Source organism: Arachis hypogaea, chromosome 13 (assembly GCF_003086295.3).
Source record: "Arachis hypogaea cultivar Tifrunner chromosome 13, arahy.Tifrunner.gnm2.J5K5, whole genome shotgun sequence".
Classification (NCBI taxonomy): Eukaryota; Viridiplantae; Streptophyta; class Magnoliopsida; order Fabales; family Fabaceae; genus Arachis; species Arachis hypogaea.
Window position 1 is genome coordinate 60,981,379 of NC_092048.1, and position 23,656 is coordinate 61,005,034.

A 23,656-nucleotide genomic window follows, 5' to 3' on the forward strand; every position below is an offset into this window, starting at 1 on the left:
GGGAAGCAAGAGGGAAGAGAGTAGTGGGAGAAGAGGAATCTGAAGGAGAATCTGAGGACAATTTTGAGGAAGCTCTAGATCTCAACATGGATAGAGAAGTTCACAACCATGAGAGAGCTGATGGAAACAATGCCATTCCTGAGAGGAGGGTTCTTAGTTCATACATAAACCCAACCTCTGGGAATTGTGGTAGTAGCATCCAGAAACCACCCATTCAGGCCAACAATTTTGAGCTCAAGCCACAGCTAATATCATTGGTGGAAAATCATTGTTCCTTTGGAGGAAGTGCTAATGAAGACCCAAACCAACATCTCACAAAATTCCTGAGAATTTGTGACACTGTGAAGTCCAATGGAGTCCAGGAAGATGCCTATAAACTGCTCTTGTTCCCATTTTCACTTAGGGACAAGGCAGCTAAGTGGCTGGAATCATTCCCAAGGGGGAGTCTAACCACATGGGATGAGATGGAAGGCAAGTTTCTGGCACGTTTCTACCCTCCACAAAAGGTCAATAGGCTTCGATCTGAGGTCCAGACTTTTAGACAACAAGATGGTGAAACTCTCTACGAGGCATGGGAGAGATTCAAGGACTTGACAAGGAAATGCCCACCAAACATGTTCCATGATTGGGTGCAATTGCACATCTTCTATGATGGGCTCTCTTATGAATCAAGGAAGGCTGTAGACCATTCATCAGGAGGTTCATTGAACAAGAAAAAGACCGTGGAAGAAGCCATTGAAGTGATCGAGACAGTGGCTGAGAATGAGTACTACTATGCATCAGAAAGGCACAACACTAAGGGAGTCATGGAGCTGAACCATGTTGATACAATTCTAGCCCAAAACAAGGTGTTTGCCAAGCAACTAGCAGAGCTTACCAGGCAATTAGAAACAAAGCAAGTGGCTGCAATACACACACAAGATCAAGAGGAAGTAGGCATTGAAGGAGGTGATTGGGATGAGGTTAACTATGTGGGAAACCAACAAAGGCAATCATATGATCCACACTCCAACACTTACAACCCAGGCTGGAGAAACCACCCAAATTTTGGGTGGGGAAACCAACAAAACCAACCACAAAACCACAAACCTTACAACCACAACCAACAAAACAATTCCACATACCAAAACTCCAACCAAAGATCATACCAAGCCACACAAAACACTTACCCCCAATCATCATATCATGGCCAAAATAATCAACATACCCAACCTAATCCGAACCAACAATTTCAAGATCAATTAAACCGGATGGAAGGAATGATGGCAACCATGAGCCAAGACATAATTGAATTGAAGAGCTTCAGGGATGATGTGAGAACTACCTTAAGAAACCATGGTGAAAAACTCAAAAGGTTGGAATCTCAAGTAGGAGAGCTATCTCAACAGGCACCCAAATCAACTGCAGTGTTCCCTAGTGACACAGAAAAGAATCCTAAGGGGGAACAAAAGAGAGTAAGATGGGAAGAGTGCAAGGCCATCACCATATTGAAGGAAGTCTCAGAAGAAGAAGGAATCAGGTCCTCACAGCAGGAACCAGAAATCTTGAAAGAAGATGTGGAAGAAGTTAAGCAGGAAAGTGGAACTGAGCAAGCCAAGGATCTGCAAAAAGGCATGATGGAAGTATACCAACCAAAAGCACCATTTCCTGAGAGGTTAGGAGGAGGTGAAAAAAGGAAAACCTATTCAAGGTTTTTAGAGACATTTAATTCTCTGCATGTCAATATTCCCTTTCTTGAGATTCTTCATCAAATGCCCACGCACATCAAGTATTTAAAGGAATTGTTAAGCAAGAAAAGAGTTTTGAAGGGAGGACAAACGGTAACAATGAACAAAGAATGCAGTGCTCTCATCAAGAAGGACACACTCTCTAAGAAAACGGACCCAGGAAGTTTTCATATCCCTTGCATCATAGGGGAAACAAAAATTGACAGAGGATTCTGTGATCTAGGAGCTAGCATAAATGTGATGCCTCTAACTCTTATGAAGAGGCTACAACTGAACGAGGTGAGATCCACTGATGTAATCATACAACTGGCTGACAAAACTCAGAAGCAAGCTGAAGGGGTAGTTGAAAATGTGTTGGTGAAAGTAGGAGATTATTATTTCCCCACAGACTTTGTCATTGTGGACATGGAGGAAAGCTATTTACACCCTATCATTCTGGGCAGACCATTTCTAGCCACTACTAGAGCGCTCATAGATGTAGAACAAGGAGAACTAATTCTGAGAATACATGATGAACAGCTCATTTTCAAAGTCTTCAAACCTGCATCTGAGCCTGAACCAGAATCTGAAAAGCCTAAAGATGAGAGTAGCCATCCGTGTTTGGAGGAAAGTAATCCAGCAGCTGAGACTCTAAAACAGTCATTGGAAGGCAAACAAGAGTTGCAAGAGTTAGAGCCACAAGAATCAGTGGAAACAGATCAGAAGGATCCTCCTGACATAAAGGTCAATGAAGAAATCCTCAAGAGAAAGGGAAGAGTGATAGGGAGATTGCCAAGAGGATGGAGAAACAAGAAAATTCCCACTGAAGGTTTTTCTCCGGGAGATAAAGTGATCTCAAGTCATTATCTGCCAATCCCACCTGGCCTCAAGACCATTCCTTCCCAGCTCCCTCAAGTGTTCACAATCAAGAAAGTTCTTTCTATGGAACATTTAGAGGTCATGAATGAATCAAGAGGGGACGTTTTCATAGTGAGAGGAGAGGACGTCAAGCACTACAATCCACCCTAACAAGGGACAACCGTCAAGCTAGTGACGTTAAACAAGCGCTTGTTGGGAGGCAACCCAACCTGAGGTAATACCTTTTTGCTGTTTCTTTTATTTGTTTCAATAAAAGGGGTAAAGTAGTTTCTGTGCATTGCAAAGAATTAAGTTTGGTGTTTCACACCAAACAATGAATTCATGGATCCATAAGTCAAAGGGGAATGTGTGACTCTAAGTTTGGTGTTCCACCATAAAGATCAACTGAACACAACAACCTTTGAATTATGTGAAAGGAACAACTATTCTAAGCAGTCACAGAAATGCTTAAAACCCTTAGTAGCAACATCATTCCAAGATAACTCAAGGATTCAAAGAACACAGAGAAGTAAGTGGGAGACTAAGTTTGGTGTTCACACACCAACTTAAGAATCCGATACTTACCCACACATAGTTGAGCTAACCACTTAAGTGCTTGAGGAGCAAGCAACTTCATTACTCTTTGCAGGAAAGGAAACAAGAACCTTAAAGCATGAAGCAACATTTAGGAAGAAGAAGGAGAAATCAAAGTGTTTCCTGACAACAAAGAGAAAACAAGGAATTTCACAAGGTGGTATTATTCCTTGATAATTCTTTAAAAAGGTTAAACAAAAGCATGCGTGTTCTGGTTTAAACTGTAAATGTTGACTCTTTCTGGAATGTGTAGTTTTTTTTGTTAATTGCTTTGAATAAAGTGAATGCTTAGATGTTTGGATATAACTTCACCTTCTTAAACAAGTGCCTGCCATGCTTGTTCTGTTTCCAAAAATAAAAGAAAAGCTTGAACAAAAGTAACTTGGCTAAATTAGTGACAAATCAAGTAGAATTAAGTGGTGGTATGCATGCTTGATTGTTTAGTCACATCACTAAAATTAGAGTGTAGAATTATCATTTTTTATGTAGAAGTAAAAATTGTCTATGGATCTTGATGAATAAATGTCTTTGGCCATGAAAAAGAAAGAAAAAGGAAAAGAAAAAGCCACGGAAAAAGGCAACCAAAAAGCAAAAAAATTGAGAAAATAAGCTAGGCACCAATGGTTTGAACTTCTGAGACAAATGCCTGTGGTGTTTATGTATTAAGGATATGCTTGGATGAATAGGTTCTGAGGAGTGTTTCAACACTTGGTAACTTGGGTTAACTAACCCGGGATTATCAACCAAAAGTCCATTATCAAGAGCAACCTCAATACAAAACATTTAGTCACACAAAGAGGTGCTGGGCACCAATGTCTCAAGAAGAAATGTGAACTAAAATGCCTAAAGTGGATATGTGTAGTGCACTGATAAGAAAAAGAAAATGCCAAAGGCTTGTGCAACACATGACACTAAGCAAACAAGGAGCAAAAGAAGCTCTAAGAAAAAGAAAAGAAAAACAAAAGAGAAGTGCCAAAGACATAAGAATAACAGGAGGCCATAGCAATTTTTGACGGATGCAATGAAAAAGTGATAATCCTACCTGATAAGTATGAAAAAGTGATGCTGCAACTTTCTGCATAGAACCCTTCTGATGAACTTCAAATGCTTGCTAATATAGCCAATGTAATTACTTTCTGTTCATACTTTCTTCTCAAATAACTCAGGACTTGCTTAGGGACAAGCAAGTATTAAGTTTGGTGTTGTGATGCCAAGGCATCATAGGCTAGTTTCACTGGCATTTTTCTGTTAGTTTTAGTTGTTTTATGCATTTTCTTGAGCTTAAAGTAACCAAAAATGGTTAAATGAAGAACAAAGTAATGAACCATCCAAACAATATGATTTCGATGCAAATTCCATGAGTTTTAGTTATATTACTTAAATGCTATGAATGAAAGATTTCTCATGAAATTTTGCAAGACTTTGATGCAATTGTTTGGATGATTTCAGGGAAGAAGAGGCTAAGCAAGGAAGCAACAAAATCAATAAAGGAAGCTTGAATATCACATGTGGAGTTTAAGTTCCAGTTTAAGCCTAAACTGGAGCTTAAACGCCAAAATCATGAAGGATAAGAAATGCTGGGATTGAAGTTTAACCTCCAGTTTGACCTCAAACTGGAGGTTAAACGCCAGAATGAGTATGCCACCCAGGGAGGAGTTCCACGTTTAACCTCCAGTTTGACCTCAAACTGGAGGTTAAACGCCAGAACCAGGAAGAGTACCAGGGGCCATTCCACGTTTAAGCTCCAGTTTGACTCAAACTGGAGCTTAAACGTGTTCGATAGTTTTTTTCACTCCAGGGTTGCTCTCTCCATCTCCACGTTTAACCTCCAGTTTGACCCCAAACTGGAGGTTAAACGTGTTCGACACCTCCAGGGCCACCATTCCAAGCTTCCACGTTTAACCTCCAGTTTGACCTCAAACTGGAGGTTAAACGTGTTCGACCTCCAGTATGCCTCCACCCTTTTCCACGTTTAACCTCCAGTTTGACCTCAAACTGGAGGTTAAACGTGTTCGACCTCCAGGGCTGCCCTTCCTATCTCCACGTTTAAGCTTCAGTTTAACCTTAAACTGAAGCTTAAACGTGTTCGACTACATGACTCTCCAGGGCTACCTTCTTCCATTTCCACGTTTAAGCTTCAGTTTAACCTTAACTGAAGCTTAAACGTGCTTCTACAAATGGCATCACTGGAAGTGTCTGGCGTTTAAGTTGCAGTTTAAGCTTAAACTACAACTTAAACGCCACTCTTGAAAAAAGGTTTCTGGGCCAAAAATATTGTGATTTAAGTTAGTCTTTGAGCACAATTATTAACTTAAACTTACTTTGGTATGAAACCCAATTGAATATCATGGTTTATGGGATTGGGCCTGAGGGATTGATGAGTTTGAAATCTCATTTATTGAGTCATGTGCCATTATTTGATTATCACTAAGTTGGCTCAATAAATGTTACAGGATTTGGATCAACAACCTCATCAAGATTATGGATCATAAACCCAAGACAAAAGGAAAGCAAGGAGAGGCCTCAAAGCCCAAGAAGCACAACTGAAGCTCAATATAGAAAGTGTATAAATAGGATAGAAGTTAAGTTAGAAAGGGGACTTTACTTTCACTTTTAGCTAGTTTCTTTTTCTTTGTAATTGAATTCAGAGCTATGATTCACTAAACCCCCTTTCATTGGGTTAGGGAGCTCTATTGTAATTCAATGAATCAATAATAGTTTATCTTCTTCTTCAATCTTTTCTCTTGAATTTTGTTAGAAAGCTTCTCGATCTAATTCCATTGAGTAGTTGTCTTGGGAAAGAGACTACTCATACTTGGAATCCTTCGGAGCCTTGGGAAAGGAATGGAGGATTCATGCTAGAGAAGCTTTCTCACAGTGGATTGGATTGGGGTTTGGATGGATATTGTGACATGTAATCCTACCAAATTGTGGTTCATGAAATTGTGTGGTATAATCAGTGATCAAGCATCATCTCTTCTTATGAACATTTAAACCAAGGGATTGGGAATTTGTTTGTTTTTAGAGAGCATTGGTGAGCCAAGGAATTGGGATCCAATCATATAAGATTGCCAAGCAAAATTCAATGAATGCATTGGTTGAGGAAGAGATTTACATGTTTTGATTCGGAGATTTCAATATCTCCTAAACCCAATGAATTCCCCATTTCTGATTTCCACTTTCTCTTTACATTCTGCAATTCAATTCTTGCAATCATCCCCATTCCCTTTTAATTTCAGCAATTTACATTCTGCTCTTTAATTCATGCAATTTAAGATTCAGCCATTTAATTTTCTTGTCATTTACTTTTCCCGCCAATTTTACATTCCGCAATTCTCATCTCAAATCTTGATTCCGCTCAACTAGAACACACTTCTAATCCGAATTGCTCACTCAACCAATCCTTGTGGGATTCGACCTCACTCTATTGTGAGTTTTTACTTGACGACGATAACCGGTGCACTTGCCGGAAGGAATTTTGCCGATCGTGCAATTTCCTAAATCGTAGCATAACACGTTTATGCGCATCAAGTTTATGGCGCCGTTGCCGGGGATTGGTTTTCGATTGACAATTCTCAAATTGGAAGCTAACTAGATTGAGCAATTTTCTCTTGCTTTGTTAATTCTGTTCTAAATACTTGTTGAATTTTAATTTCTGCACTTGGTTACATGCTTTCCTTCTTTATGCCTTTAAATTCATGCAACTAACTCACTGACTCACTAACTGTTTGAATTAATTCCTCAATTGAGCTGACCATACTCTTCCATTAACCAAGAGTATTTTACCTGTTTGTGTTTGAGCTGTGTTCTTGTATGACAGGTAGGAGAGGAGAGACATCAACTCCTCCATATACCGAACCGGAAAGGACCCTTCATAGACTTAGAAGGGAAGCAAGAGGGAAGAGAGTAGTGGGAGAAGAGGAATCTGAAGGAGAATCTGAGGACAATTTTGAGGAAGCTCTAGATCTCAACATGGATAGAGAAGTTCACAACCATGAGAGAGCTGATGGAAACAATGCCATTCCTGAGAGGAGGGTTCTTAGTTCATACATAAACCCAACCTCTGGGAATTGTGGTAGTAGCATCCAGAAACCACCCATTCAGGCCAACAATTTTGAGCTCAAGCCACAGCTAATATCATTGGTGGAAAATCATTGTTCCTTTGGAGGAAGTGCTAATGAAGACCCAAACCAACATCTCACAAAATTCCTGAGAATTTGTGACACTGTGAAGTCCAATGGAGTCCAGGAAGATGCCTATAAACTGCTCTTGTTCCCATTTTCACTTAGGGACAAGGCAGCTAAGTGGCTGGAATCATTCCCAAGGGGGAGTCTAACCACATGGGATGAGGTGGAAGGCAAGTTTCTGGCACGTTTCTACCCTCCACAAAAGGTCAATAGGCTTCGATCTGAGGTCCAGACTTTTAGACAACAAGATGGTGAAACTCTCTACGAGGCATGGGAGAGATTCAAGGACTTGACAAGGAAATGCCCACCAAACATGTTCCATGATTGGGTGCAATTGCACATCTTCTATGATGGGCTCTCTTATGAATCAAGGAAGGCTGTAGACCATTCATCAGGAGGTTCATTGAACAAGAAAAAGACCGTGGAAGAAGCCATTGAAGTGATCGAGACAGTGGCTGAGAATGAGTACTACTATGCATCAGAAAGGCACAACACTAAGGGAGTCATGGAGCTGAACCATGTTGATACAATTCTAGCCCAAAACAAGGTGTTTGCCAAGCAACTAGCAGAGCTTACCAGGCAATTAGAAACAAAGCAAGTGGCTGCAATACACACACAAGATCAAGAGGAAGTAGGCATTGAAGGAGGTGATTGGGATGAGGTTAACTATGTGGGAAACCAACAAAGGCAATCATATGATCCACACTCCAACACTTACAACCCAGGCTGGAGAAACCACCCAAACTTTGGGTGGGGAAACCAACAAACCCAACCACAAAACCACAAACCTTACAACCACAACCAACAAAACAATTCCACATACCAAAACTCCAACCAAAGATCATACCAAGCCACACAAAACACTTACCCCCAATCATCATATCATGGCCAAAATAATCAACATACCCAACCTAATCCGAACCAACAATTTCAAGATCAATTAAACCGGATGGAAGGAATGCTTGCAACCATGAGCCAAGACATAATTGAATTGAAGGCTTTTAAGGAAGAAGTAAATTCTAACTTGCAAAACCAAGGAGCTGCCATCCAGAAGCTAGAAAATCAAATTTTGTATTTGACTAAGCAAGCCCCTGGGACAAGCAGTTCTCATACTGTTAAGGCTATTGCAAGGGAGGAATGTAAGGCCATAACCCTCAGAAGTGGAAAGAATCTAAAGGAGATTTCAAGGGAAACCACAGAGGATGAAGTAAAGGAAAATGTGAAAGACAAAGAACAAGGACAATCTGTTACACCGTTTGCAACAAAAGAAAAAGAAAAAGAGGTCTTGAAGCCTTACACACCTAAAGCACCTTATCCTCAACGTTTGATGAAAAGTGAAAAGGATGGCCAATTCTCCAGGTTCTTGGAGATTTTCAAGAAGCTTCAAATCAACATTCCCTTTGCTGAAGCAATAGAGCAAATGCCACTCTATGCAAAATTCTTAAAAGAATTGATGACCAAGAAGAGAAGCTGGAGAAATGAGGAAACTGTGTTGTTAACTGAAGAATGCAGTGCCATCATTCAGCACAAATTGCCTCAGAAATTGAAGGACCCAGGCAGTTTCCAAATCCCCTGTATTATAGGAGAAGTCATGGTGGAGAAGGCCTTGTGTGATTTAGGGGCCAGCATCAATTTGATGTCGCTAACAATGATGAAAAGAATGAAGATTGAAGAGGCCAAACCAACAAGAATGGCCCTCCAATTGGCAGATCGAACTTTTAAATTCCCTCATGGGATAGTTGAGGATCTGTTGGTGAAGGTGGGAGAATTTATATTTCCTGCTGATTTTGTGGTGTTAGATATGGAGGAAGAAGCCAAAGCTTCAATAATTCTGGGAAGACCCTTCCTAGCTACTGCTGGAGCCATCATAGATGTACAAAAGGGTGAACTCACTCTTAGACTCCATGATGAGAAATTGGTGTTTAATGTATTCAAGGCAATGAGCTATCCATCAGAATCACTAAGGGAATGCATGAGGGTTGATGTAGTGGACATTGCAGTACAAGAAACTTTTGAGGAAACAATAAAGGAAGTGGCAGAGGAGGAGTTCACCAAGGATATTGAAGTTAGTGATATCAAGGATGATGACACAACTATGCTAAGCAGGCCAGAGAAAGTGAAAGAAGAAAAGGAAGCACCAAAACCTGAGCTCAAAGCATTGCCCCCTAATCTCAAGTATGCATACTTGGGTAGTGATGAGAGTCACCCTGTTATCATTAGCTCGGCCTTGAGCCAAGAACAAGAAGAAGAATTGATCAAGGTGCTGCAAACTCATCAAGATGCCATTGGATGGACCCTAGCTGATTTGAAGGGGATAAGTTCATCCATATGCATGCATAAAATCTTGTTAGAAGAAGATGCTAGACCCTCCATTCAAGCTCAAAGAAGATTGAATCCCGTCATGAAAGAAGTGGTACAAAAGGAAGTGAGGAAGTTATGGCAGGCAGGGGTAATCTACCCCATTTCTGATAGCCCATGGGTTAGTCCCATCCATGTAGTTCCCAAGAAAGGTGGCATAACGGTGGTGCCAAATGAGAAGAACGAACTCATACCCACAAGAACCGTTACTGGGTGGAGGATGTGCATAGACTACAGGAAGCTCAATGAAGCCACCAGAAAAGATCATTTCCCACTCCCATTCATGGATCAGATGCTTGAAAGGCTTGCCGGACATGCTTACTATTGTTTCTTGGATGGATATTCAGGCTACAACCAAATAGTAGTTGATCCTAGTGATCAAGAGAAAACATCATTTGTTTGTCCATATGGAGTTTTTGCTTATAGACGCATGCCCTTTGGATTGTGCAATGCACCTGCCACTTTCCAAAGATGCATGCTGTCCATCTTTTCGGACATGATTGAAAAATTTATTGAGGTCTTCATGGACGATTTTTCTGTGTTTGGGGATTCTTTTCCCAGCTGCCTACACCACCTTGCCTTGGTGCTTAAGAGGTGCCAAGAGACTAATCTAGTATTAAACTGGGAAAAGTGTCATTTCATGGTCACAGAAGGAATAGTCCTTGGCCACAAAATCTCTAATAGAGGCATGGAGGTGGACAGAGCTAAGGTGGAAATCATTGAAAAACTACCTCCACCAAGTAATGTCAAGGCAGTTAGGAGCTTTTTGGGCCACGCTGGTTTTTACAGAAGGTTTATTAGAGACTTTTCTAAAATAGCCAAACCTTTGAGTAACTTGCTTGTCTCTGATACACCCTTTGTATTTGATGGAAATTGCATGCTAGCCTTTGAACTTTTGAAGCAAAAACTTTCCTCTGCACCTATCATTGCCCCACCTGATTGGAACTTACCGTTTGAACTGATGTGTGATGCATCAGACCTTGCTATTGGGGCAGTGTTAGGACAAAGGAAAGACAATTTGGTACATGTGATTTATTATGCCAGTAAAGTCTTGAATGCTAACCAAAGGAATTACACAACCACTGAAAAAGAACTCTTGGCAATAGTCTTTGCATTTGAAAAATTTAGATCTTATCTCATTGGATCTAAAGTCATTGTTTTCACTGATCATTCAGCGTTAAAATATTTACTTGCCAAACAAGAATCTAAACCGAGACTTATTAGATGGGTTCTTTTGTTGCAGGAATTTGACATTGAAATCAAAGACAAGAAGGGTGTAGAGAACAAGGTGGCAGATCATTTATCAAGGATACCATGTGAAGAAGGAAGCACACAAAGCACACATGTAAATGAGTGCTTTCCTGATGAACAACTCATGCTAATTCACAAAGCACCCTGGTTTGCAGACATAGCAAACTTCAAGGCCACTGGGAGTTTACCTTTGGAATTTAACAAACATCAAAAGAAGAAATTGGTAAATGATGCCAAATACTTCATCTGGGACGAACCATACTTGTTCAAAAAATGTTCCGATGGCATACTCAGAAGATGCATATCTGAGGAAGAAGGAAGGGAAGTTTTATGGGACTGCCATGGCTCCACTTATGGAGGGCACTTTGCAGGGGAAAGAACAGCAGCTAAGGTGTTGCAGTGTGGTTTTTATTGGCCTACTATTTTCAAAGATGCAAAAGAATTAGTGAAGCACTGCCCTGAATGCCAGAAAGCTGGGAACCTGCCAAGAAGAAATGAAATGCCACAACAATTCATTCTGGAACTTGAATTGTTTGATGTATGGGGGATAGATTTCATGGGACCATTTCCCTCCTCATACTCGAATAATTACATTCTTGTGGCAGTAGATTATGTCTCCAAATGGGTTGAAGCAATAGCAACTCCAACCAATGATAATAAGGTAGTCATGAACTTCCTCAGAAAACACATTTTTTGCCGTTTTGGGGTTCCAAGAGCAATCATCAGTGATGGAGGAAGCCACTTTTGCAACAAACCATTAGAGGCATTGCTCCTAAAATATGGAGTCAAACACAGGGTAGCCACACCATACCATCCACAGACAAGTGGGCAAGCCGAAATATCTAACAGAGAACTCAAAAGAATCCTGGAAAAAACTGTGGGAACTTCAAGAAAGGACTGGTCGATTAAGCTAGATGATGCTCTTTGGGCATATAGGACAGCTTTCAAAACACCAATTGGAATGTCTCCTTACCAACTAGTATATGGAAAAGCTTGCCATCTGCCACTGGAGTTGGAGCACAAGGCATACTGGGCCTTGAAACTTCTGAACTTGGACAACAAAGCCGCTGGAGAAAGAAGGATGTTGCAAATTCAAGAATTGGAAGAATTCAGAGCGGAAGCTTATGAGAATGCCAAAATTTACAAAGAAAGAGCAAAGAAGAAGCATGACAGCAACATAGCCCCAAGGAAATTTAAAGAAGGGCAAAAAGTATTGCTCTACAATTCTAGGCTAAAGCTATTTCCAGGGAAGTTAAAATCAAGGTGGTCTGGACCATTCCTTGTCACCAAGGTCTCCAACTATGGACAAGTAGAAATCATGGAAGAAAAGTCGCAACGAACCTTCATTGTTAACGGTCAAAGACTCAAACATTACTTGGGAGATGTGGAGGAGAAGGACAAAGTTAAATATCACCTCAACTGAGGAAGCTGACCGTCAAGCTAATGACGTTAAACAAGCGCTTGTTGGGAGGCAACCCAACCTGAGGTAATACCTTTTTGCTGTTTCTTTTATTTGTTTCAATAAAAGGGGTAAAGTAGTTTCTGTGCATTGCAAAGAATTAAGTTTGGTGTTTCACACCAAACAATGAATTCATGGATCCATAAGTCAAAGGGGAATGTGTGACTCTAAGTTTGGTGTTCCACCATAAAGATCAACTGAACACAACAACCTTTGAATTATGTGAAAGGAACAACTATTCTAAGCAGTCACAGAAATGCTTAAAACCCTTAGTAGCAACATCATTCCAAGATAACTCAAGGATTCAAAGAACACAGAGAAGTAAGTGGGAGACTAAGTTTGGTGTTCACACACCAACTTAAGAATCCGATACTTACCCACACATAGTTGAGCTAACCACTTAAGTGCTTGAGGAGCAAGCAACTTCATTACTCTTTGCAGGAAAGGAAACAAGAACCTTAAAGCATGAAGCAACATTTAGGAAGAAGAAGGAGAAATCAAAGTGTTTCCTGACAACAAAGAGAAAACAAGGAATTTCACAAGGTGGTATTATTCCTTGATAATTCTTTAAAAAGGTTAAACAAAAGCATGCGTGTTCTGGTTTAAACTGTAAATGTTGACTCTTTCTGGAATGTGTAGTTTTTTTTGTTAATTGCTTTGAATAAAGTGAATGCTTAGATGTTTGGATATAACTTCACCTTCTTAAACAAGTGCCTGCCATGCTTGTTCTGTTTCCAAAAATAAAAGAAAAGCTTGAACAAAAGTAACTTGGCTAAATTAGTGACAAATCAAGTAGAATTAAGTGGTGGTATGCATGCTTGATTGTTTAGTCACATCACTAAAATTAGAGTGTAGAATTATCATTTTTTATGTAGAAGTAAAAATTGTCTATGGATCTTGATGAATAAATGTCTTTGGCCATGAAAAAGAAAGAAAAAGGAAAAGAAAAAGCCACGGAAAAAGGCAACCAAAAAGCAAAAAAATTGAGAAAATAAGCTAGGCACCAATGGTTTGAACTTCTGAGACAAATGCCTGTGGTGTTTATGTATTAAGGATATGCTTGGATGAATAGGTTCTGAGGAGTGTTTCAACACTTGGTAACTTGGGTTAACTAACCCGGGATTATCAACCAAAAGTCCATTATCAAGAGCAACCTCAATACAAAACATTTAGTCACACAAAGAGGTGCTGGGCACCAATGTCTCAAGAAGAAATGTGAACTAAAATGCCTAAAGTGGATATGTGTAGTGCACTGATAAGAAAAAGAAAATGCCAAAGGCTTGTGCAACACATGACACTAAGCAAACAAGGAGCAAAAGAAGCTCTAAGAAAAAGAAAAGAAAAACAAAAGAGAAGTGCCAAAGACATAAGAATAACAGGAGGCCATAGCAATTTTTGACGGATGCAATGAAAAAGTGATAATCCTACCTGATAAGTATGAAAAAGTGATGCTGCAACTTTCTGCATAGAACCCTTCTGATGAACTTCAAATGCTTGCTAATATAGCCAATGTAATTACTTTCTGTTCATACTTTCTTCTCAAATAACTCAGGACTTGCTTAGGGACAAGCAAGTATTAAGTTTGGTGTTGTGATGCCAAGGCATCATAGGCTAGTTTCACTGGCATTTTTCTGTTAGTTTTAGTTATTTTATGCATTTTCTTGAGCTTAAAGTAACCAAAAATGGTTAAATGAAGAACAAAGTAATGAACCATCCAAACAATATGATTTTGATGCAAATTCCATGAGTTTTAGTTATATTACTTAAATGCTATGAATGAAAGATTTCTCATGAAATTTTGCAAGACTTTGATGCAATTGTTTGGATGATTTCAGGGAAGAAGAGGCTAAGCAAGGAAGCAACAAAATCAATAAAGGAAGCTTGAATATCACATGTGGAGTTTAAGTTCCAGTTTAAGCCTAAACTGGAGCTTAAACGCCAAAATCATGAAGGATAAGAAATGCTGGGATTGAAGTTTAACCTCCAGTTTGACCTCAAACTGGAGGTTAAACGCCAGAATGAAAAGCCTCACTTAAGGAGCATTCCACGTTTAACCTCCAGTTTGACCTCAAACTGGAGGTTAAACGCCAGAATGAGTATGCCACCCAGGGAGGAGTTCCACGTTTAACCTCCAGTTTGACCTCAAACTGGAGGTTAAACGCCAGAACCAGGAAGAGTACCAGGGGCCATTCCACGTTTAAGCTCCAGTTTGACTCAAACTGGAGCTTAAACGTGTTCGATAGTTTTTTTCACTCCAGGGTTGCTCTCTCCATCTCCACGTTTAACCTCCAGTTTGACCCCAAACTGGAGGTTAAACGTGTTCGACACCTCCAGGGCCACCATTCCAAGCTTCCACGTTTAACCTCCAGTTTGACCTCAAACTGGAGGTTAAACGTGTTCGACCTCCAGTATGCCTCCACCCTTTTCCACGTTTAACCTCCAGTTTGACCTCAAACTGGAGGTTAAACGTGTTCGACCTCCAGGGCTGCCCTTCCTATCTCCACGTTTAAGCTTCAGTTTAACCTTAAACTGAAGCTTAAACGTGTTCGACTACATGACCCTCCAGGGCTACCTTCTTCCATTTCCACGTTTAAGCTTCAGTTTAACCTTAACTGAAGCTTAAACGTGCTTCTACAAATGGCATCACTGGAAGTGTCTGGCGTTTAAGTTGCAGTTTAAGCTTAAACTACAACTTAAACGCCACTCTTGAAAAAAGGTTTCTGGGCCAAAAATATTGTGATTTAAGTTAGTCTTTGAGCACAATTATTAACTTAAACTTACTTTGGTATGAAACCCAATTGAATATCATGGTTTATGGGATTGGGCCTGAGGGATTGATGAGTTTGAAATCTCATTTATTGAGTCATGTGCCATTATTTGATTATCACTAAGTTGGCTCAATAAATGTTACAGGATTTGGATCAACAACCTCATCAAGATTATGGATCATAAACCCAAGACAAAAGGAAAGCAAGGAGAGGCCTCAAAGCCCAAGAAGCACAACTGAAGCTCAATATAGAAAGTGTATAAATAGGATAGAAGTTAAGTTAGAAAGGGGACTTTTACTTTCACTTTTAGCTAGTTTCTTTTTCTTTGTAATTGAATTCAGAGCTATGATTCACTAAACCCCCTTTCATTGGGTTAGGGAGCTCTATTGTAATTCAATGAATCAATAATAGTTTATCTTCTTCTTCAATCTTTTCTCTTGAATTTTGTTAGAAAGCTTCTCGATCTAATTCCATTGAGTAGTTGTCTTGGGAAAGAGACTACTCATACTTGGAATCCTTCGGAGCCTTGGGAAAGGAATGGAGGATTCATGCTAGAGAAGCTTTCTCACAGTGGATTGGATTGGGGTTTGGATGGATATTGTGACATGTAATCCTACCAAATTGTGGTTCATGAAATTGTGTGGTATAATCAGTGATCAAGCATCATCTCTTCTTATGAACATTTAAACCAAGGGATTGGGAATTTGTTTGTTTTTAGAGAGCATTGGTGAGCCAAGGAATTGGGATCCAATCATATAAGATTGCCAAGCAAAATTCAATGAATGCATTGGTTGAGGAAGAGATTTACATGTTTTGATTCGGAGATTTCAATATCTCCTAAACCCAATGAATTCCCCATTTCTGATTTCCACTTTCTCTTTACATTCTGCAATTCAATTCTTGCAATCATCCCCATTCCCTTTTAATTTCAGCAATTTACATTCTGCTCTTTAATTCATGCAATTTAAGATTCAGCCATTTAATTTTCTTGTCATTTACTTTTCCCGCCAATTTTACATTCCGCAATTCTCATCTCAAATCTTGATTCCGCTCAACTAGAACACACTTCTAATCCGAATTGCTCACTCAACCAATCCTTGTGGGATTCGACCTCACTCTATTGTGAGTTTTTACTTGACGACGATAACCGGTGCACTTGCCGGAAGGAATTTTGCCGATCGTGCAATTTCCTAAATCGTAGCATAACACGTTTATGCGCATCAAGTTTATGGCGCCGTTGCCGGGGATTGGTTTTCGATTGACAATTCTCAAATTGGAAGCTAACTAGATTGAGCAATTTTTCTTTTCTTTTGTTAATAGTTTTTGTTTCAGTTTATTACTGCTAATTTCTGCAAATTTTAATTTGTTTTCTTTGCTTATTCACTTGTTAGCATACTAACCACTAGCTGTTTGTGATATTGCCTCACTATGGGATTTCCACTATCTTTGGATGAGTATTGTTTGAGACTGAGCACATTGCAAAAAGAAAGGAGTATCCATCATCTTTTGGTCAATCAAAATCCATGAGAAACTCTCCACCACCACAGAATGATTCATGTTATTATGCTCATGGTGGGTGGGGGTATCAGGAACAGGAAACGGGGTACTTCCCAGAGCCACAAAATGGTCCATGTTTTGGTGAATTTGATCACTACTCAAGTTGTGGCTGGGAAGATCAAAACCAAAGAGATTTCACTTATTCACACCCCATTCATCAAGAGCCATCACCTCTGAATTATCCAACCTCACCTCCTAGTTTTACATATCCAAATTCTTCATCACTTGAGCATTTCTCAGCACAAAATTCCTTCTCAAATTCATACAATTCATTTCACTATCCACAAGACTCATTCCACTACACACAAGAGTCATACCACTACCAACACGCCAACCAAAGACTCTATCAACCCACACAAAACACATACTCCCAGCCACCATATCACAGCCAAGATAATCAACCTCATCAACCTAATCCGAACCAACAATTTCAAGATCAATTAGACAGGATAGAAGGAATGCTTGCAACCATGAGTCAAGACATAACCGATTTGAAAGGCTTTAAGGAAGAATTGATATCCAACTTACAAAATCAAGGTGCTGCCATTCAAAAGCTAGAAGCACAAATTGGATATCTATCAAAGCAAATCCCTACCCACAATTCTTCTAGTGAGACCATGGCAAACCCAAGGGAGGAATCAGAAGAACAAGAAATGGAGAAGGTTAATCAAGGGAGATCACACTCCAATGAAACAGAGAGTTGCAAAGAGGAAGGGTTCATTGAACCACAAATTCAGGAAGATTTTGATGAACAGGATACTCCAACTGTCCAACAACAACCAAGTTCTGAGATCAAGGATGTGAAGGCAGTAGAAACAAGCACCAAAATGAGGATTGTGACCGAGAAACAAAGGACCATATCCATGAAGAAGAGAAGGTCGAAGAACAATCCAACTCCTGAGCCAACAAGCAAGTTCACTCAAGCCAATCACAAGGGAAAGCTTGCTGGAAAGAAGCATTCACAAAAAGGGGCACTAACTAGCTCCTTTATCCACTTGAAGTCATTCCTCTTAACAAACTGGAGGAAGAGGAAGAAAGTCAGGAACAGCATGTCAAGCTAATGACGTTAAAGAAGCGCTTGTTGGGAGGCAACCCAACCAAAGGTAGTTTTTCTTTTCTAGTTATTTCAATAAAAGAGTTAAGTAGATTTATCTGTATTGCAAGGAGCTAAGTTTGGTGTTGCACACCAAAACAATTCAAGGATGAATGTGAGATTCTAAGTTTGGTGTTCCACCAAAAACTTCATTAAAAGCACATTTCTACCTCAGCATGACTAGTCACTAGCTCCAACCAATCAGGGAAACTACTTAAACAATAGTTTAATTTCTAGTTCATAGTTTCTTTTTCTAGTTCATAGTTATTTTCTTAATAAAAGCACATGAGGTTTTCTGCATATGATCCAAATTGCTGCATATGGCAAGGAACTAAGTTTGGTGTTCACACACCAATCTAAGTTCAGAGGCCTACAAACATACATGCATGCTAACCAATTCTCAAAGTGCTTGGGGAACAAGCAACTTCTAATAGCTTTGCAGGAAGACAATCAATCTCATGGAAGGAATATACATCATCATCAAAGAGAACACCAAGGCTAGGAAGGATGATGAACAACAAAGAAGATGCTAAAAGGTTGTATTGTCACTTAATTGCTTGTACTTTGAATTGCTGATATTGGAAGTTTGCATGCACCCCTGCTTTAAGTTTGAGTCATTGCAGTTTTTGTTTGTCTGTTTGTTTAATTTCCAAATAAGTGATAGTCTAAGTGTTTGGATAAACTTCACTTGCTTAAATGTATGCTTGCCATGCTTGTTCTGTTTCCAAAAAAATAAAAGAAAAGTTTGAACAAAAGTAACTCAATTCCATTTAGTAAGAAATCAAATAAGATTAAGTGGTGGTATGCATGTTTGATTGAATAGTCAGCTCACTAAGAAATAAAGTTAGAATTGTCACTTTTAGTGGAAATTAGGATGCTGTCTATGGATCTTGATGAATAAATGTCTTTGGCCATGAAAAAGAAAGAAGAAGAAGAAGAAAAAGCCACTGAAAAAGGGCAACCAAAAGCAAAAAAAAATTGAGAAAATAAGCTAGGCACCAATGGTTTGAACTTCTGAGACAAATGCCTGTGGTGTTTATGTATTAAGGATATGCTTGGATGAATAGGTTCTGAGGAGTGTTTCAACACTTGGTAACTTGGGTTAACTAACCCGGGATTATCAACCAAAAGTCCATTATCAAGAGCAACCTAAATACAAAACATTTAGTCACACAAAGAGGTGCTGGGTACCAATGTCTCAAGAAGAAATGTGAACTAAAATGCCTGTAGTGGATATGTGTCGTGCACTGATAAGAAAAGAAAATGCCAAAGGCTTGTGCAACACATGACACTGAGCAACAAGGAGCAAATAAGCTCAAAGAAAAAGAAAAACAAAGAAAAGAAACTTGCCAAGGATATGTGAATAACAAGAGGCCATAGCAGTGTTTTAGTGGAAACATAAAAAGTGACATTCTTACCTAAGAAACAATAAAGTGATGCTGCAACAACTTTCTGCATGAACACCCCATTAATCAATGTCAATTACTTACTGATATGGCTAATGAATTTACCTTCTGTTTCATTCTTTCTTCTCAATAATTCAGAACTTGCTTAGGGACAAGCAAGTATTAAGTTTGGTGTTGTGATGCCAAGGCATCTTAGGCTAGTTTCACTAGCATTTTTTATGTTATTTTTAGTTGTTTTATGCATTTTCTTGAGCCTTAAGTAATCATTTGGGCCAAATAGTCATGCTTGTCTTAAATCATTCAAACATGAAGATTTTATGCAAATTCCATGAGTTTTTAGTTATATTCCTTGAATGCTATGAATGGAAGAATTCTCATGAATTTTAGCAAGACTTTGATGCAACTGTTTGGATGATTTCAGGGAAGAAGAGGTTAGGCAAGGAAGCAACAAAATCAATAAAGGAAGCTTGAATATCACATGTGGAGTTTAAGTTCCAGTTTAAGCCTAAACTGGAGCTTAAACGCCAAAAATCATGAAGGATAAGAAATGCTGGAAATGAAGTTTAACCTCCAGTTTGACCTCAAACTGGAGGTTAAACGCCAGAATGAGTATGCCACCCAGGGAGGAGTTCCACGTTTAACCTCCAGTTTGACCTCAAACTGGAGGTTAAACGCCAGAACCAGAAGAGTACCAGGGGCCATTCACGTTTAAGCTCCAGTTTGACTCAAACTGGAGCTTAAACGTGTTCGATAGTTTTTTTCACTCCAGGGTTGCTCTCTCCATCTCCACGTTTAACCTCCAGTTTGACCCCAAACTGGAGATTAAACGTGTTCGACACCTCCAGGGCCACCAATCCAAGCTTCCACGTTTAACCTCCAGTTTGACCTCAAACTGGAGGTTAAACGTGTTCGACCTCCAGTATGCCTCCACCCTTTTCCACGTTTAACCTCCAGTTTGACCTCAAACTGGAGGTTAAACGTGTTCGACCTCCAGGGCTGCCCTTCCTATCTCCACGTTTAAGCTTCAGTTTAACCTTAAACTGAAGCTTAAACGTGTTCGACTACATGACCCTCCAGGGCTACCTTCTTCCATTTCCACGTTTAAGCTTCAGTTTAACCTTAACTGAAGCTTAACGTGCTTCTACAAATGGCATCACTGGAAGTGTCTGGCGTTTAAGTTGCAGTTTAAGCTTAAACTACAACTTAAACGCCACTCTTGAAAAAAGGTTTCTGGGCCAAAAATATTGTGATTTAAGTTAGTCTTTGAGCACAATTATTAACTTAAACTTACTTTGGTATGAAACCCAATTGAATATCATGGTTTATGGGATTGGGCCTGAGGGATTGATGAGTTTGAAATCTCATTTATTGAGTCATGTGCCATTATTTGATTATCACTAAGTTGGCTCAATAAATGTTACAGGATTTGGATCAACAACCTCATCAAGATTATGGATCATAAACCCAAGACAAAAGGAAAGCAAGGAGAGGCCTCAAAGCCCAAGAAGCACAACTGAAGCTCAATATAGAAAGTGTATAAATAGGATAGAAGTTAAGTTAGAAAGGGGACTTTTACTTTCACTTTTAGCTAGTTTCTTTTTCTTTGTAATTGAATTCAGAGCTATGATTCACTAAACCCCCTTTCATTGGGTTAGGGAGCTCTATTGTAATTCAATGAATCAATAATAGTTTATCTTCTTCTTCAATCTTTTCTCTTGAATTTTGTTAGAAAGCTTCTCGATCTAATTCCATTGAGTAGTTGTCTTGGGAAAGAGACTACTCATACTTGGAATCCTTCGGAGCCTTGGGAAAGGAATGGAGGATTCATGCTAGAGAAGCTTTCTCACAGTGGATTGGATTGGGGTTTGGATGGATATTGTGACATGTAATCCTACCAAATTGTGGTTCATGAAATTGTGTGGTATAATCAGTGATCAAGCATCATCTCTTCTTATGAACATTTAAACCAAGGGATTGGGAATTTGTTTGTTTTTAGAGAGCATTGGTGAGCCAAGGAATTGGGATCCAATCATATAAGATTGCCAAGCAAAATTCAATGAATGCATTGGTTGAGGAAGAGATTTACATGTTTTGATTCGGAGATTTCAATATCTCCTAAACCCAATGAATTCCCCATTTCTGATTTCCACTTTCTCTTTACATTCTGCAATTCAATTCTTGCAATCATCCCCATTCCCTTTTAATTTCAGCAATTTACATTCTGCTCTTTAATTCATGCAATTTAAGATTCAGCCATTTAATTTCTTGTCATTTACTTTTCCCGCCAATTTTACATTCCGCAATTCTCATCTCAAATCTTGATTCCGCTCAACTAGAACACACTTCTAATCCGAATTGCTCACTCAACCAATCCTTGTGGGATTCGACCTCACTCTATTGTGAGTTTTTACTTGACGACGATAACCGGTGCACTTGCCGGAAGGAATTTGCCGATCGTGCAATTTCCTAAATCGTAGCATAACACGTTTATGCGCATCAAGTTTATGGCGCCGTTGCCGGGGATTGGTTTTCGATTGACAATTCTCAAATTGGAAGCTAACTAGATTGAGCAATTTTCTCTTGCTTTGTTAATTCTGTTCTAAATACTTGTTGAATTTTAATTTCTGCACTTGGTTACATGCTTTCCTTCTTTATGCCTTTAAATTCATGCAACTAACTCACTGACTCACTAACTGTTTGAATTAATTCCTCAATTGAGCTGACCATACTCTTCCATTAACCAAGAGTATTTTACCTGTTTGTGTTTGAGCTGTGTTCTTGTATGACAGGTAGGAGAGGAGAGACATCAACTCCTCCATATACCGAACCGGAAAGGACCCTTCATAGACTTAGAAGGGAAGCAAGAGGGAAGAGAGTAGTGGGAGAAGAGGAATCTGAAGGAGAATCTGAGGACAATTTTGAGGAAGCTCTAGATCTCAACATGGATAGAGAAGTTCACAACCATGAGAGAGCTGATGGAAACAATGCCATTCCTGAGAGGAGGGTTCTTAGTTCATACATAAACCCAACCTCTGGGAATTGTGGTAGTAGCATCCAGAAACCACCCATTCAGGCCAACAATTTTGAGCTCAAGCCACAGCTAATATCATTGGTGGAAAATCATTGTTCCTTTGGAGGAAGTGCTAATGAAGACCCAAACCAACATCTCACAAAATTCCTGAGAATTTGTGACACTGTGAAGTCCAATGGAGTCCAGGAAGATGCCTATAAACTGCTCTTGTTCCCATTTTCACTTAGGGACAAGGCAGCTAAGTGGCTGGAATCATTCCCAAGGGGGAGTCTAACCACATGGGATGAGGTGGAAGGCAAGTTTCTGGCACGTTTCTACCCTCCACAAAAGGTCAATAGGCTTCGATCTGAGGTCCAGACTTTTAGACAACAAGATGGTGAAACTCTCTACGAGGCATGGGAGAGATTCAAGGACTTGACAAGGAAATGCCCACCAAACATGTTCCATGATTGGGTGCAATTGCACATCTTCTATGATGGGCTCTCTTATGAATCAAGGAAGGCTGTAGACCATTCATCAGGAGTTCATTGAACAAGAAAAAGACCGTGGAAGAAGCCATTGAAGTGATCAGACAGTGGCTGAGAATGATACTACTATGCATCAGAAAGGCACAACCTAAGGGAGTCATGGAGCTGAACCAGTTGATACAATTCTAGCCCAAACAAGGTGTTGCCAAGCAACTAGCAGAGCTTACCAGGCAATTAGAAACAAAGCAAGTGGCTGCAATACACACACAAGATCAAGAGGAAGTAGGCATTGAAGGAGGTGATTGGGATGAGGTAACTATGTGGGAAACCAACAAAGGCAATCATATGATCCACACTCCAACACTTACAACCCAGGCTGGAGAAACCACCCAAACTTTGGGTGGGGAAACCAACAAACCCAACCACAAAACCACAAACCTTACAACCACAACCAACAAAACAATTCCACATACCAAAACTCCAACCAAAGATCATACCAAGCCACACAAAACACTTACCCCCAATCATCATATCATGGCCAAAATAATCAACATACCCAACCTAATCCGAACCAACAATTTCAAGATCAATTAAACCGGATGGAAGGAATGATGGCAACCATGAGCCAAGACATAATTGAATTGAAGAGCTTCAGGGATGATGTGAGAACTACCTTAAGAAACCATGGTGAAAAACTCAAAAGGTTGGAATCTCAAGTAGGAGAGCTATCTCAACAGGCACCCAAATCAACTGCAGTGTTCCCTAGTGACACAGAAAAGAATCCTAAGGGGGAACAAAAGAGAGTAAGATGGGAAGAGTGCAAGGCCATCACCATATTGAAGGAAGTCTCAGAAGAAGAAGGAATCAGGTCCTCACAGCAGGAACCAGAAATCTTGAAAGAAGATGTGGAAGAAGTTAAGC

At 39.7% G+C, this 23,656-nt stretch overlaps 3 non-coding genes across 3 annotated transcripts; all 3 read right to left on the reverse strand.

Annotated features, from left to right (window-relative positions):
- Positions 1–512: 512 nt before the first annotated feature.
- Positions 513–616, reverse strand: LOC112739771 (small nucleolar RNA R71). Its single transcript, XR_003170709.1, has one exon. It is a non-coding gene; the product is annotated as a small nucleolar RNA R71 (small nucleolar RNA).
- Positions 617–7,556: 6,940 nt separating this feature from the next.
- LOC112739772 (small nucleolar RNA R71) lies at positions 7,557–7,660 on the reverse strand. Its single transcript, XR_003170710.1, has one exon. It is a non-coding gene; the product is annotated as a small nucleolar RNA R71 (small nucleolar RNA).
- Positions 7,661–22,604: 14,944 nt separating this feature from the next.
- LOC112739773 (small nucleolar RNA R71) lies at positions 22,605–22,708 on the reverse strand. Its single transcript, XR_003170712.1, has one exon. It is a non-coding gene; the product is annotated as a small nucleolar RNA R71 (small nucleolar RNA).
- Between the last annotated feature and the right edge of the window lie 948 nt (positions 22,709–23,656).